This window comes from Panthera tigris, chromosome D3 (genome assembly GCF_018350195.1).
Source record: "Panthera tigris isolate Pti1 chromosome D3, P.tigris_Pti1_mat1.1, whole genome shotgun sequence".
In the NCBI taxonomy this organism is placed as follows: domain Eukaryota; kingdom Metazoa; phylum Chordata; class Mammalia; order Carnivora; family Felidae; genus Panthera; species Panthera tigris.
Window position 1 is genome coordinate 80,252,379 of NC_056671.1, and position 16,805 is coordinate 80,269,183.

The 16,805-nt window shown below is 46.4% G+C and overlaps 1 long non-coding RNA gene across 1 annotated transcript; it reads right to left on the reverse strand.

The window, feature by feature from the left end:
• Positions 1 to 468: 468 nt before the first annotated feature.
• LOC102968846 lies at positions 469 to 16,493 on the reverse strand. The gene is made up of 4 exons (XR_006209940.1): positions 16,324 to 16,493; positions 5,069 to 5,232; positions 1,558 to 1,649; positions 469 to 1,091 (listed from the first exon to the last, which is right to left on the reverse strand). It is a non-coding gene; the product is annotated as an uncharacterized LOC102968846 (long non-coding RNA).
• Positions 16,494 to 16,805: the final 312 nt, after the last annotated feature.

Consider the following 16,805-nt stretch of genomic DNA (forward strand, 5'->3'; position numbering starts at 1 on the left):
TGAGACATTCCTATTGTATAAGCCACTCAGCTTGAGGTACTTCATTACGTCAGGCCTAGGAAACTAACAGAGATTCAGAATTGGATTTAGGGGAAATTAAAAACATAGCATTTCTTACACCCCAGTGAATTTGTGAACTGAGGTTCCCACTAGCTAGTGACAGGAGAGCTAATTTTCTGAAAGTCAATGTGGTTTTATGGGAAAAGTTCCTAAAACTGTACAGTATCCTTCAGCTGTCCATTCAAGATTATAAGGAGAGGAGGCTTTCTCTCCTCTAGAAAGCCTTTCCCCCTCCTATAATCCTTACAAGATCGCGCTGAGGTAAATTCCATGCTACTGACAAGGAGCATGGCAGCCAGACAGGGTTGAGGCCAAGAACACAACTTTTGATTCTTGGCCCCAGGGACATCCCATCATTCTTCCTGAAAGAGAACTTTCAGGAAGTTCTTTCCTCTGTGGTCAAAATCCTTCAGGTTGGAATTTCTCTTTATTGTCAGATTATGATCCAGTCTCCTGGCAAAAAAAACAGAGACGAAAATAAATTTCCCACAGCTATACTGAACAAAGAAGCCACCGTTATGACGGCAGAATGAGAAAAGCCTTCCTTGGCCACTATCCATGGGAAGGTGACCGGGGCTCTTGGGAGGTCAGTTGCTCAAGAGGAGCCAGTCGGATTCCAGGCTTGGTAAGGGAGCTAATGCAGGCTCAGTGGCATAAATAAAGACATGGTTTGCGTGGTCTGTACTTCACCAGAAATAACCATGCTTGGTGTTGAGAACCCAATTCTCTTGGGGCTCCCCCACACTAGTGTTATGTTGAGAGCACAGGCAGGAGGAACTCGGTGCCAGGAGCCAAGGCGTATGAGGAAGGTGCCGTTCTTGGTCTGGACAGGAGTCCAGGCAGGGAAGCAGATAACCCCACCAGGTGAAGGCAGGCTTAGGTCTTACTTGGGAGGTTCCAGGTTCTAGAATGCAGCCGGGGAGGGACATTTCATGCTGGTTCAAATGGAGCTGTCACATAAGGGGTCCCAGAGTGGCAAACAACTGTCCCAGAAAGTATTAACACCAAAGATGGACGGCCACGGATGGAGCCTGTTGGAGAATGAGAGAGAATCACTTCCTAAATTCTAGATTCTCGATGCCCCTCACTGCACATATATTTTCTAGTAAAATTATATTTCATTCATTTAATTTTTAACACAGGGCACTTTGAGGTTGTGGCAAGTTTAAGGAAATCTTTTTTTCATAAACAATAACAAAAACAGTAAGAATAGAAGCAACCAGGGAAATTGAGAACCATGAAGGTTCTTACAATTTGTCATGAGGCCACTAGGGGGCAGAGGAAGATAGCTATTTGGAGCCACTAAAAAACACTGCAATCCCAATCCTTTTTTCCCCACCACAAAATGCTTGAGCAGAAAAGAAAAAGTATAGTACAAACCAAAAATGGCTTTGCTATTATTAAGAACTGCCAGTATTCTGAGGTAGCTTCTATTTCGTATATAGAATGCTGACCCTACTTTTAACTACAACTCAACCGGTCAAAATTCAACCATACCTACGATTCGGCGCCGTGCTTCTGACCTCGCCATGAGGACACCCCAGCAGATGTATGTCATGGTCAATGCTCTCAAAGAGCGCTCAGTCAAGCTGGGAAAAGGAGGAACACACAGTTGCCATTTAGGGTTGATACGGCTGTTTGCTTGGCTGCTGCCATTTGATTTTGAGGGATTCTAAGTCCAGCCTATGTCCAAGTATATCAGCCTCAGGTACAGCCTTGTTTTAGTCTCAGAAAAGTTTGAAGGTGTTACTACACGACAGATCTTTTCCACTGCAACCATTCCTGTCTCACAAAGCACAAAGGAAGCAGATAATAATGAGTGGGAAACCAGTCACCAGGCACAGTGGAAGAGCCCTGGGAGGTACCTGTGTTAGTGTTTCACAGCTTGTGAGAGCCCCTTAGTTAATTATCTTAGGCAGGGAATTAAGGATTTGATGCAGTGATCTTAGGGGTGAATTAAAGCATCTCCCCAAATCCCATGAGGTCTATGGGATAGATCCATGATCTATCATAGAGGGCCTATGATGTCTCCAAATCCTATGAGGTCAGGACAAAAGATAACATCCCATTCAAAGAAGGTGAGGCATTGAAGACTTACTTCTCCAAGTTCATTCATTCAGCAAACATTTATGAGCTCTTTGCTAGACCTGATGAGTGCCTGAGGGGCTTCTAGAGTAACTGAGGACACAGACACACAGTCTCCAAACAGAATGCTGTTTGAGATGCCATAGAGATATGGACAAGGAGCTATGTGAGCAGAGAGGAGAGGTTCCAAGGCTCAGCTGAGAGAAAGGGGCCCAAGGAGGCTATGTAGAGGTGGTGATGTTTTTAGCTGATTTGACTATCCCCAAGACAACTGGCAATAGCAAAAATAAAACGACCGTGGAGGGACACTTCTGTGTTCCAAATTGCACAGGATTCCCACAGAGAACAAGACAGAACAAAACAACATTTTCCCTGTGGAAGGCAAGCTTACAATAAAAATAAAAAATTACAAAGCACTAGAGGACACAGTCACCATGAGTAAAAGTGAATGTCCACACTAAAAATAGCTTTCAGATAATACAATGTTCAGATAGAGTGCATAAAGTAATGTTTAAAATTAAAACCGCACACGAGAGACTAACTAATGAGGATAAGTATGACCAATGGGTTTGAAGAAGAGCCAAACGGAACTTGTAGAAATGAAAAATGGGATCGTTTCAATGAAGCACTTGGTGGATGGGGCAAGCAGCAGCTTGGGACACAGCTAAAGAAAGAGTCTGTAAATTGGAAGAAGGAGCCAACAGGAGATAGAGAATACTAAAGAAAGCTTAAGAAGCATGGAGGATAAAATAACAAGAGCTATCTTACCCTTAATAGAAATTTCAGGCGAGGCTAGAAAGATTGAGAGAGCGGCAAAAGTCAAGGAGAAACTGGCTGAGATTCTTTTTTAAGTTTTTTCCGAATAGGGAATCCTGAGCAATATAAATAAAAATAAAGGCATGCCCAGACAGATGAGAATGAAACTGCAGAAATTAGCAAGGGAATAAAGGATTTAATCTCTCTGGATTAAGAAGCCAGAAATCAAATCACAAAGAAACAGGCTTACCCGCAAAACAACAACAGTCCGATTGAAAACAGCCTTCTCAGTATCAGCTATAGAAGCCAGAAGACAACGCACGTGCGGACAGAAAACGTAGACTTCAAAGCCTAGCTAAGCTGCTGTTCGAGAGCAAGGACAAAACAGAGACCTCTTTACCCAATAAAAATGGAAGGTTCGCCCCTAACAGATCCTCCCTGAATGAAACACTAAAGAATGCACTTCAGAGAAAAAAAAAAAATAAGTTGAATCTAAACGAAATGAGAAGGATGCAGAAAGGCCATCTGTTTTTCCCTCTCATTCTTCTCCCTGAATGCACTTCCTCTATTGCCTCTTAGGCCTCCTTCCTCCCAGGTGGGAGACTGGAGAGGCTGCCCACAGATTACATCACCTCTGTCCACCTACACATGCATTCTGAGTGCCTCTGGCTGGGGTTCTCTACCAGCTCACCACTCCTGGGACAGGAGGTGACAGCCAGAGGAACCCCAAAGTGCATCAGAGGGCCCCCAAATGGTATACTACAGCTGAGGCTTATAGAAGGGGCCGCACTTTCTGATTTTGTGAGGGAATCTCCTAGGTGTCCAGTATGTGTTCCTCCAACCCCTGCAACAGCATCCCATGGGTCGAGGTGGGCCTTTTTGGGGGGGTCTCTCTGAATCTGACTCTAAGACAGAGATTCCGGATGGAGTAGTTTATCTGGAAGACAATCCCAGGAGATGCTGGCAGGGGCACAGGGACGTAAGACAGAGAAGAGGCAGCCAAGAAAGCATGTGGTATCTAACCAGCTACCTCTGGGGGTGACTGAAGCTTGAATCTGCTCAGAAAACTCTGGAAGTCAGTGAGAGGCATACACCTCAGAGCAATCCCACCTGAGGGGCAAGGGAGCTGGGGCATTTATACACCAACTCCTATTCACCATTGTTGGGAGTCTGCTCCCGGGGGCATCAATTTCCCAGCACTCTGGCCTGCTGCACAGGTGGGAAAGGGGGCTCCAGGTCAAGAGAAAGTCCTCAGGACACAAAATGAGGTGTCAGCAGTTGGAATTCCAGCCTGTTAGCACTGAAGGGGAAAGACAAGTGTGTGGGTGGGGTTCAGGCAGCACCTGCTATAGCACTTTAAGTCAATGCCTTTAGGAGAATGCACTTTTTTTTTTTTTTTTTTTTTACAGGCAGAAATAAAAGACCCCAACAAACTCAGGGCCATGACTCGCTGTAGTCCTCAGAGGTAAAAGGTGTTTGAGAACTTTCCGTTGCTCGCTGGCGGTTTCTAAATGAACGCCTGCCTCCAGCTCTGAGTTGTCTGGCAAACACTGGGAGGGGTTGCAGGCAGTCTGGAGCTTTTCACTATCATTAAAGTGACAGAATCTAAAAACACCCAAGTGTGTGATTCGTCCACTGGCCTCGCTAATGGCCTGGCAGGCAGTCCGGCAGGTAGACACGTGCTCAGAAAACCATGCAGGTGCAGCTGGCATGCACACAGCGGGTGAGGAATGCCAAAGAAGCAGGAAATTCAAGATATTAAACTTCTGGCTGATTTAAAGTACAAAAAAAAAAAAAAAGAGGACACATTTCATATTACTGGTATTTGCCCAGATCTGAGTACTATAAAAAGAACTAGAGAGGAATAGAATTAGAAACCCACCTTTTGGCACTCCTAAAATAAAGTGGAATAAAAAGCTCTCGGGAGTGACAGGAAGAATACCAGGGCAGATGGCCTTACACACTGCAATTTAGCCCTGGCAGTAACCACAGTGGGAAGACCTGTCCCGTCCCACTGAATGACTTTAATGACCCTGCCCTTCCTCTTCTTTTGTTCATTTCTATGGTTTACAATTTTATTTTAAATGCCTGGTATTTTATAAGGTCTCTAATAGCTTGGACATTCATTATTTGCAAAGGGGTTTTGCATTCAGGTTGGTTACCTCACCTATAAAATAAAGATGCTAACTTTTGTGCCTCCTCGTTTCGGCCTCTTAACTTTCTCTGCCATTCTTTGGATGTGAAGAAGAAGGACTGCTGTTGAGGGCCCCACATCTGTCTTGGCGGCTGTTAATGAGACTGGCATAAAAAGCGGAGATAGTTCCATCCTTCCTAAAAGAGAAGAAAATTATGTAGCAATATCTCTGTACCTGAGCTGAAACAGCCCACAGTACTTGAGTGTCTGTTAGACTTTAAAATCAACTGCAGCTTTATCCCTCCATTCCATCCATCAGTCCATCTTTTCATCCACCCACCCATTATTCCATCACACCAGCCAGCCAGTCAGCCATCTTTTCTTCCACCCTAACCAACCTTCCATTCATCTATCCAACCAACCCCAGCAGCCTCCCTTCCTTCTTTCTAGATTCCATTCCTCCCTCCCTCCCTTTTCCTTCCCTCCTTCCTTCCTTCCTTCCTTCCCTCTTTCAATTAATGCATCTCAAACAATCACCCATCCATCCATCTATCCATCCATCCATCCATCCATTTATCACAACCATCTAATACCTACTGAGTATCTCTGGGATAACTAAGCACTGAAATATGGAGATAAAAAATAATCTTACCCTCAGTAAGTTTATCCTTTAATAACACTTTCAAACAAGCTATAAATGGGGATAATCTATTTTTCTTCTTTTTATTTTAACGGGAATCCTTTTCTCTAGAAACATTCGTGAATCTTCCCACATTCAGTGGTAAGCATGTTCACAGGAAAGTGGAAAGAGAATTCTTGAGGCTTTCACTGCAGTTCAGTGTGGGGCCCTCAAGCAACTGTCTTTCCAGGAATGCTTTCTCTTGTTGGTTAGCCCCTCCTTTTGAGGACTTTTATTGGATATTGTAGATGACCCTGTTCACTTCTCTGGTGGAGTAGGAATGGAGTCCAAGCCTTCCAGATGTCTAGGAGGGCTCTGGGAATGTGCATGGCAGGTAGAATGAGCCCTTCTGGGCCACGTGTTAATCAACGTGGCCCAGCTTCACTTTATTGGCTTGGCAACTGCCAGAAAACCTCCTAACTTCCCCAGTCTCTGTTTCTCCATATAGAGTTATCATGGCTCTGCTGGGTTTCGCACATATTGTGTGCAGTCTGTAAAAAGGGCTTTCAAAACCGCCAACTATTAGACAGAAGTATTTCTTTTTAAAAGTGCTTATTATTTCTGAATTACATAAATAATAAGGGTTGACAGTAGAAAAATCAGGAGATCTGAGGAAAAAAACTAAAACAAACAATCATAAAACCACTGTAGTCTGACCACTCGATTTCCCTGAGATGTGTTTGCTGACTGGGAAAGATATGGACGATAAGTATTCAAGATGAAAAACCAGGTGCTGTAACAGGATATATGCTACTGGTCCTGTTATTAAAGACTATATTTTCGTATATATACATATAGCTGCGAGGTTATTTTTTTATTTCTTAATGTTTTTATTTATTTTTGAGACAGAGAGAGACAGAGCATGGGCAGGGGAGGGGTAGAGAGAGAGGGAGACACAGAATCCCAAGCCAGGCTCCAGGCTCTGAGCTGTCAGCACAGAGCCCAACGCGGGGCTCGAACTCACGGAGTGTGAGATCATGACCTGAGCTGAAGTTGGACGCTCGACCGACTGAGCCACCCAGGCGCCCCTGTAAGGTTATTTTTAATTAACTTTACTTGTAATGTTAATACATAATATCAGAAAAGTCAGACGAATAAAAGACAAAACTGATCCCGACCTACTATCTAGCTATGGTCACTGATGATATGTTGGCATATTACCCTTACAGAGTTTACTTACTTTTATATTTCTATATTTTACAAATATTGTACCAGACCATACATGCAAATATGTTACTTGCTTTTCCATTCTATAACAAATGGCCAACTTTCCATGTCAGTACATATACTTTGTGGTATTTGAATTAGCTTTGAGTATTCTGTCCTATGGATGTATCACTGTCTTACGGGTATGTCATCATCCCCTGATGTTGGGACATTTAACATGTGCGTCTTCCAAAAGTTGGGAGTGTTTCGCTTTAAACAGTATGTAATCAAGACCCTACCAGTGAAATATCTGTGCCCATACATATTGCCAAATTGCTTCTCAGAAAGGTTGGACTATTTATTCTCTTATTGTAGCATAGGAGAATCCTCACTACCCCCCGAGAATAAGAATATATTTATTTAAGTGTAAACTGGTAACACCTTCATGCTTTCAACAATCAATATACAGAAAGAGAAGTTTGGAAACTCTAGAAGGAGCGGAAAGGAGAGTGGATAACTCCAAGCCTTATCCCCATCAGTCTAGGTGCTCCACGGGTAACCTTGTGAAGGCAAAACCAAGGAAATACAAACATAAATTCGTATCTTCCAACCCTTTAGATAAAAAGGCAGTAGATTAAATACACTGCCCTGAACCTTGCTTATTTTTATTAATGGAATACTGTAGAGTTCTTTCCATGTCAATACTGATAGCACATCTCCTCTTTTTTCACTGCATAGAGTTCATCCCAGGGAGGCAAGTAAATGTGGTAAGAGCCACCTGTCGCTTCCATTGTTTTCTATCACAAACAATGTTGCAGTGAACAATCTCAATGCATTGTATGTTCTCTGTGCACATGTGCAGCTATAGAAGTGGAATCATATATTTGCAATTGCTGACAGGCCACATCCCCCTTCATAATGGATATGCTGAGTCCCATCCCCACTAGCAATGTTCCAAGGTGCCTGCCCTTGCACAGACTGGCCCACAGAGTGTGGTATTAAACAGGAGGATTTTTGCCAATTCAGTGGGTGAAAATGGTATTTCGGGGTTGCTTTCTGTGAATATGGCCCATATTTGCTCATCCTCCTCTCCCTTTCCTTCCTTCCTACTTTACTTCCTCCCTTCGTCCCTCCCTCCCTTCGATTTCTATGAGTTCTTTATGTATTAGGAAGAAGAGTAGGCCTTTTTTGGTCATGAATTACAAAACTGTTCTTTCCATTTTTCATTTTCTAAAATTTAGCATATGGTCGTTTTTTCCTTTCTGTGCAAAAGTTTTAAAAATATAGAACATATTAGTCTCAGGGCACCTGGGTGGCTCAGTGGGTAAAGTGTCCAACTTCGGTTCAGGTCATGATCTCACGGTTGGTGAGTTTGAGCCCTGCATCGGCTCTGTGCTGACAGCTCAGAGCCTGGAGCCTGTTTCAGATTCTGTGTCTCCTTCTCTCTCTGCCCCTCCCCTGCTCGCGCCCTGTCTCTCTCTCTCTCTCTCTCTCTCTCTCTCTCTCTCCCCCTCTCTCCCTCTCTCTCTCTCTCAAAAGTAAACAAACATTTAAAAAAAATTTTTTTTTAAATATAGAACATATTAGTCTCACTGTGTCCCTGGATTTTGAATCTTGAAATGTGAAAGTGGGATGTTCTTCAGGAGAGAGTACATCGTAGGCGTCTAGGAGCCCATTTGCTGGCTGAGACCCACAACCTGCCCCAAATCACACACGGGGGCTGTATCTCCTTGGGTTATCAGAGGCTGGCTGCCTTTTTCTTTTCTTTTTGTTAAGCCTCATTTCATGGGAACAGGAACGCTGTAAGTATCTCACAAATCCATTTAGAGAGAACAGAGGGAACAGAATCAGGAGTGGGCTTAGGTCAGGGGAAACATAACACCATCAGGCCTCTGCAGTCCTCCCCGCCCCCAGCTGGCTGGAGTGACTTGGGGCTGCAGTGCGCGGACCGCTCACAGGGGGCAGCACTGCTGAATGAAAGCAGACACGACACGCTCAGATTGTGTGGAAGCGTGTGAGCACACTTCAAGTGATTTTAGACTGCCCTGATCCCAACCCATTGATTTATAAACCACGTCCTACAGAAATGCAGAGATCATTCCACATCGCCGAGTAAGTAAGGATGTGCGTGGGCAACATTTCCTGTGTATCTTTGCCTTTCTTCCCGGCTCTGATGCAGCGTTCTAGGAGAGTCCTGGGGGGTTTAAGAATCCTGCAAAAGGATTCTAAGTCCAAGAAGCTTGCACGCTGGCCATAGACCCTCAGCTCCCTCAGCCCGGTCGTGTGCTACCAATGAGAACACCCAACAATGAAAGCACTTGGGGTGCCAGCCACTGCTCCAAGCACCTCACGCGGGTGACTTCACTTTATTTCCACAACCACCCCCTGCTAGTACCGCTTCCCACAGGTGGGAAAACAAGGGACAGAGAGTTTAGGAAACTTGCCCCAGAATCCCCCCTAGTGAGTGGCAGAGCTGAGATCTGAAGCCGGTGCAGCCTGGCTGCCGGGTACATGTCAGCACGCAGAGCGGCCTCCATTAATTACAACCCAAAACCAGAGAAAATATGACTTCAAGGGAAGACGGGAAAGACAGTCACAAAGAAACACAGGTGCAAGAAACAGGCGAGGAAGGCCGCTGCCTTCCCATCCGGGGGGGTGCTGCTGCTGCTGTAAATCCCCGGCCAGTGTGAGCACCCCGCTTTGTGCTGGGGAGCAAGCGGGGCTGGGAAAAAGGGACCCCCGGATGCCAGGCTCAGCACTTGGCTCCCCTAGCTCAGCGACCTGGGGCAAATAACTTTCTTTTTCTTTTTTTTTTTTTCTTATAGTGGTGAAATATACCTAACACAACATTTACTGTTTTTGTTTGTTTGTTTTAAAGTGCACAATTTAGGGGCACCTGGGTGGCTCAGTTGGTTAAGCGTCCGACTTCGGCTCAGGTCATGATCTCACGGTCTGTGGGTTCGAGCCTCGCGTTGGGCTCTGTGCTGACAGCTCAGAGCCTGGAGCCTGTTTCAGATTCTGTGTCTCCCTCTTTCTCTGACCCTCCCCTGTTCATGCTCTCTCTCTCTCTGTCTCAAAAATAAATAAATGTTAAAAAAATTTTTTAAAAATAAAGTGCACAATTTAGCAGCGGTAAGAGCATTCACAATGTTGTGTAACCATAGCCATGGTCCATTTCCAGAACTTTTCATCACCCCAAATAGAAACTCTGTACCGGTAAACAGTGACTCCCCACCCCCACCCCCCCCCCCCCGGCCCTTGGGAACACCTGTTCCACTTTCTATGGCTACGAATCCGACTACCCTAGGCACCTCATGTAAGTGGAATCACGCGGTCATTTGCCCTTTTGGGCCTCGCTTATGTTGTTGAGCATGTTTTCAGGGCTCCTCCACGCTGAGCACGTATCAGGATTTCACTCCTTATTCAAGTTCAGGAACACTGTATGCATATACCACGCTCCGCTTATTCAGCCATCTGTGGGTGGGTTGTTTCCACCTCTGGGCTGTTGGGAACAGAGCCACCACGAACGTCGTTCTACACGGATCAGCCTGAGACCCTGCTTTCGATGTTTCGGCATCTACACCTCACAGTGGAATTGCCGGGTCACATGGCAAGTCTATGTTTAACGTTTTGAGGAGCCGCCAAACTCATTTTATTTTTAAACAGGAGATTTTTTTTCCCCCCCTCACTTAGGATCCTGGACATAAATAGGCTTCCTAATTATTTCCCGGGGCCAACAAGCAGAGTTTTCCAGCCCCTTCTCCAGGAAGCAGCAGCCCTTCCAATGTCTCGTTCGCTCGGGGCTCAGCTCTACCTTCCGCCCCCAGGGGCCCAGTGAATGGAGTGCAAGCACCTGTTCGTGGGTCCTTTCCTCTCCTCACCTTGACTTTGCACCAGCCTGTGACCCAGCGGACCCCACTTCCTTCTGCACGTGTTTCCTTTATAGTCGCTCCCTGTCTACAGTGTAAGCTCTGTGGAGCAGGGACATTTTTTTCCTCTTACCTTCTGTTATATCCTCAAAGCCTAAGATGGAACCTGGCACATAGGAGGAACTCAGGAAATACTTGGCACCGAAGACAAAGTGCCGTGTGCTTGCATAGCCTTTCTATTCATGGTCTCATTTAACCCTTATAACACTCTGCGAACCCCACTTACCCCTAGGGCCAAAAAACAGTACGGGAGAGTTTGAATAACTTCCCTAAGGTTACATGGCTACTAAAATTTACATTCTACCTGTAATCCAAGTGATAACCACACAAACGTGTGCCGGCGTCGCTGAAGGAGACCAGTTCTCTTCAAACGACCCACAAGCTATTCTTGAGGCCCTAAGGATGCCGCCCCTGCCAGTGGGCACGCTCCTGCCCCTTCCTGAGTCTGGACTTGAAGACCTGCGGCATGACTGTCTTCCGACCCCTCAGCGAGGACCTCCTTAATGCCCCACACAAAGCAGAAGCCAGGCAGTGACAGGTCATAGAACTTTCCTGACGGTGTGAGGATAATGAAAGCACCAACCGGAAAATAAATTGGCAACACCCTCAGGCTCAGACCTGCACCCAGGGCTCCTCATCGTCCTGCCCGTTCTCACTACCGGCCTGGTCCCTGGTTCCCCACAGAGCCAGGCAGCCGGGGCCACCACTGAGGTCCGGGCGTCCCCCAACCTCCGTGTTAGTTCGTTCCGCCGCCATAAGAAAGCACCGCAGACTGGGTGGCTTAACAGGAATTGATTCTCCCACATTCCTGGAGGCTGAAAGTCTGAGATCAAGGTAGCATCAGGGTTGGTTTCATCTGAGGACTTTCTCCGGGGCTCGCGGATGGCCACCTTCTCCCTGTGTCCTCACACAGCCTTCCCTCTGCGTGTGTCTGTGCACAATCTCTTCACGAGGGCAGCACTCAGATTGGATGAGAACCCGTCCAACTGACCTCACTTTAACTTAATGATCTCTTTAAAGCCCCTATCTCCATATACGGTCACATTCCGAGGTACTGGGGGGGGGGGGTTAGGACTTCAACACAGGTGGCGGGGGGAGGGGGCAGACAATTCAGCCCAACAGGACTCAGCCCAAGGAGTACACTTCTGCACTTTGTAGGAACGTAAGAATCTGCTCCAAGTTGTGCCGATCTCACTGACGTCCTCCAAAGAGGACTGCTAACAGATCCATTCTTCTCAGCAACTCCAGTCAAGTGGGGAGTTTGCCCAAGTCACAGGGTTACGTATAAAAGGAAATGGGGTGCCTGGGTGACTCAGTCAGTTAAGTACCCAGCTTTTAGCTCAGGTCATGATCTCACAGTTCATGAGTTCGAGCCCCGTGTCGGGCTCTGTGCTGACAGCTCAGAGCCTGGAGCCCACTTCAGATTCTGTGTCTCCCTCTCTCTCTCTGCCCCTCCCCCACTCGCTCTCTGTCACTCTCTCTCTCTCTCTCAAAAATAAACATTTAGAAAAAATTTTCAAAAAGGAAGTGTGTGTCTGGTGGGGATGATGGGTTGAAAGGGCCCACCAAGCCATAAAATCGTAAGATTTTCTATTTCCACAGTATTTCCACAGAATACCAGTTATGAGGTGGTGTGGAAAGGGGGGGAAGGTCGAGGTGCCACACTGGAAATGGGGGTGCACCCTCAGTTCAGAATTCTGCTCATCCTAGAATCGAAGCCCCTGATTTTAATCCTACGAACAGAGCCACTGCCCATCCTGAAGGGGCAGGATGCCTTGCTTCACGTGTATCCGTGCGGGACCACAAAGCACGGCTTTCTTCCTCTCCTGGAACCATAAATTGAGGCCTGTTCTACACTCATCTGCTCGCCAGCTCTTGGCAGCCTTCTCTGGACCTCGGGGCTCTTTGAGTACTTCCAGTCTTTGTTCAAATAAGCAGCCTTCTGATGGCTGGCCCAGATGTGAAGCCCACATCTGGAAACTATCCCTTGTCTTGGCCCAGGCGTTCAGGTCTGGGAGATGTGTGAGTGTCGGGTACGCCCACGCCCTGCCTGGAGATCCCCGCACAAGGTCCTGTGCAGGACAGAGGTTTTGGAGGCTGGCAGCTTGGACTGGAGACAGTGTGTTGGGTTAAATCCCAATGAGAAGTCAGTTGGAAAATGCTGGGACCTGCCAACACATGGGCGCCCCATCCTATCATACTTCTTCGGTCTTCTTGGTAGGGCCCACAGTATCAGGCCCGCCACAAGCTTCCAGCATGCAACCCACTGAATGTGCTACATCTTGCTGATGCCCCCCATTTTGGCCCAAGGATGGAAAATGTTGTCCAAGCTTGGGACTCAGTCTCCCAGTTTGGCGATTCATACCTGAGATTTACGGGGCGGGCATGAGGGTGAGTTCAGCGGGCTCCTATTCTTAAAGAAACTGCTGTGCTATGAAGCCAAAAAACTAGTATGACCCCATTTGGACCCACATCAGGAAGGACATGCTCTGTTCACCATCCCGAAGGAACAGTGAGCAGCAAAGAGTGGTTTGTGTGCAGGAAGGAGGTGGCATTTCTGGTAGAACCAAAGTTTGTCTGAGCAAGTGCTCGTACCAGGTACTTGGGTCAGTCCCCATTGACAGATTTAGGGTCTGACTGTTCCTATGAGCCCAGAAGGATCCTCACTGATACACCTGCCTGACCTAACCTTTTTCTCCCCCAACTTGAATGCGTTCTAAAATTTCTCAAGTAGAAAAAAAATTTAAAAACAGAAAAAAAACAAAAGAACTATTCTTCAAATTCCAACAAAAGGAATAACCACTGTTAACATTTCGGTTTATAAATGCCAAGCCTTTTCTCATATGCATGGACAAATACTTCCTAAAATAATGAAAAGCAACATTCTATAACCTAATTTCTATTTGATATCTCATAATACTTCTGTATCAAGACTACACAACTACATCTGTGCTCTTAACAGCTGTACTGCTGCTCAAGAGAGGACCAAAAATCTGTGGAGGCATTTTTAGTTGTTACAACAACAGGGGTGAAGCGGGGCGGTGGGGGGTGGGGGGTGGATATGCAAAGGGCACTTAGAAGGGAAGAGACCAGGAAACTGGATGTTCTATAACCCTTAGTCCTGCTCAAATTTTGAATGTCCTGATGGATATTCATGAAGGTGGGAAAAAAACCTATTCCTAATGATTTCAGCTCCAGACCTAACTCCACTTGCCATATAAACACAAGGCTTTTTGGCATGATTTAAGTATACACTGAATTTTGTAACAATGCAACTAATGAGTTCTGTTTTGTTTACACGTTTTACTATAAATTGTCAACTCAACTGTTTCGAAATCTCATCAGGAATGGCAAAGCCGCCCATAACATTTGAGTCACCACTACAGCCACCTGGATCTCTGTTGTAGTCACTGCATTCATAGTGATTATACATATATGGGAATCCACTATTCCACCTTTTCTTTCCGAAAGTCAGATACAGAAAGTGTCTGTAACATTTAATGGAACTTTGTTTTACTTCCATTAAATCCTAACTTATTTAAATGCAGATTCAAGCATCTGGCATCTTCATTATATCTTCAAATGTAGTTGTGCCTAAAAATTTGCAAATTGAAACTATTATCTGTTGGCTCTGTACATCCCTTGTGAGCCCTGCTCTCCACCTCTAGGGCCAGAAACCTCCAAGTTACAGCTTCCAGATTCCTTCCCATCTGGCTTCTCTGAGGGTCTGCCAATGGGAGGCACTGGGGAATGGAAGAGATCAGGAAGACCCCTTTTCCCCCTGTCTTTTGGGTCGTGTGGTGTGCCGGGTGTGGTGTGCAGGGGGGCAGACACCGTGGCCTTGCATTCGGAGGCTCTGGGGACATCATTTTCCCCTTTGCTTCTCCAGCTCCAGGGGGTAGTGAGTTCCTGTAGTTACTAACCCTGGATAACCCTACCTTCCTCCATATGCTCATCCAGCCCTGCCCAAACCTTTATAACCAGTTCCCTAGATGAACTTGCTTCTTTTGAAATACTTAGAGTGGTTTGTTTTCTGACTGGACACAAAAAGGATAAAAGACACTTAGGATTTTACTCTATTTAACTTGTTTATATTAGGCCATCATATCCTTTTTCTTTAAAAAATTATGCACTTGCGGGGTGAAAGGGCACAAACTTCCAGCTATAAAATAAGTCATAATAAAGGAAAGAAAGAAAGAAAGAAAAAGAAAGAAAGAAAGAAAGAAAGAAAGAGAGAGAGAGAGAGAGAAAGAGAGAGAAAGAAAGAAAGAAAGAAAGAAAGAAAGAAAGAAAGAAAGAAAGAAAGAAAGAAAGAAAGAAAGAAAGAAAGAAAGAGAAAGAAAGAAAAAGAAAGAGAGAGAGAGAGGAAGTCAGTCACGGGGAGGTGTGCACCATGACTGTAGTTAATAATACTCTATTACATATTGGAAGGTGAAGGTTGCTGAGAAAGTAGATCTGTAAAGCTCTCATCACAAGGGAAAAAATTTGTTCTGAAAGTATGCAAGGCAATGAATGTCAGTAGTCATCATGGTAACCACTTTGCAACGGACACAAGTACTGAATCATTTTGCGGTACACCTAAAACTAATATGTCAATTATCCTTCAATTTAAAAAAAATACGCACTTGGATAAATATATTACCTATGAATTTAATTTGGGGTTACCAAAGGGGGGTGTTGCGAAATATTGATTACTATAATAAAGTGGTGTTGAGAGTGTCGGCAAGGATACGGACACATCTGCTGGTGAGCTTTTGTGGGTGGAAGTGTAAATTGGTAAGGCCTTTAGGAAAAACAGCATGAAGTCCCCCCCAAAATTAGAAATCGATCTACTCTACGCTTCAGCCATCCTACTTCCGGCTATTTCTCTAAAGGAAATGAAGTCAGTATCCAAGAGATCGTGGCACTCTGGGTTCGCTGCAGCCTTAATCTTGAGTAGTCAAGAAACAGTACTGCTTATGTCCACCAGGAGATGAATGGATAAAGAAAACATGACCTCTCTACCCTTAACGGAGTATTATTCAGCCCTAAAAATTAGAATTCAGAGATGCTGAGGGAGGAATGGGGGGCGCCAGGGATCGGGTGAAGCGGGGAGGAGTGGGTCTCTGGGTCACCGCCTGTTGGGATGTGACATGAATGAGTTCCAGGGACTCTAATGTAGAGCTGGCGACCGTAACTAGTGACACCGTATGGTGTATTTTAAATTCGGTGAGAGAGTGGTTTCCGGTGTTCTCACCCCACCCAAAGCCTGGTAACTTAGCTTCAGGTGGGAATCATTTCACAATGCGTAGCATATTAAGCCATCACACGGTACTTCTTAAATACACACTTTTTTGTGTGTGTGTGTGAATTAGACGTCAATGAAGCTGACAAAGGCTTATTTTTAAAAGTGGTGTCGGGCCTGACAGAGTTGAAACCCACTCAGGTACGTCATCAGGGGTAGTTTCCCGCAGGCCCACCTTCCCCTCTCCGACACCGAGAACTGAGCCTTTCCAGGACGCCGGTGCCACTTGAGTGACTACCCGGGTACTCACAGCTCTCAGTGCACTGCAAACCCTCCGATGACTGCGTCTAACAGAACTCAGTTCGGCCGCCTCTCCCCGCCTTCCTGGACGCGCGTTTTCGCAAAGACCCACAAAGCCTGCGCTTGGGGAAGGCGCGGCGGCGGCCCGGGCTACGGGGGGCGGTGGGCAGGGCGCAGGCGGCCGCGCGCGCGCGCGGGGGCGCGCACGGAGCGCGTCCACGGGGCTCGGCCCGCGCCGCCGCCGCCTGGAGCCCCCGCCCGCGCTCTGCGCAGACGCGGCGCACGCCAGCGCCCGCCCCCTGTGAGGCCGGCCCCGCCCCCGAAAGCCGGTGGTCCCAGAAGAAGGGGCAAAGGTCCGGGTGGGCCGAAGATGAGGCGCGGAGCGGACGCGGAAACCGCACTCCAGCCCTTGCCCGACCTCTGCCCTGCGGCCAAGCCGGTCTGTGAGCAGAGGGTTTTGCTTTGACGCCTAGGGTTCTGAAGATACAGGTC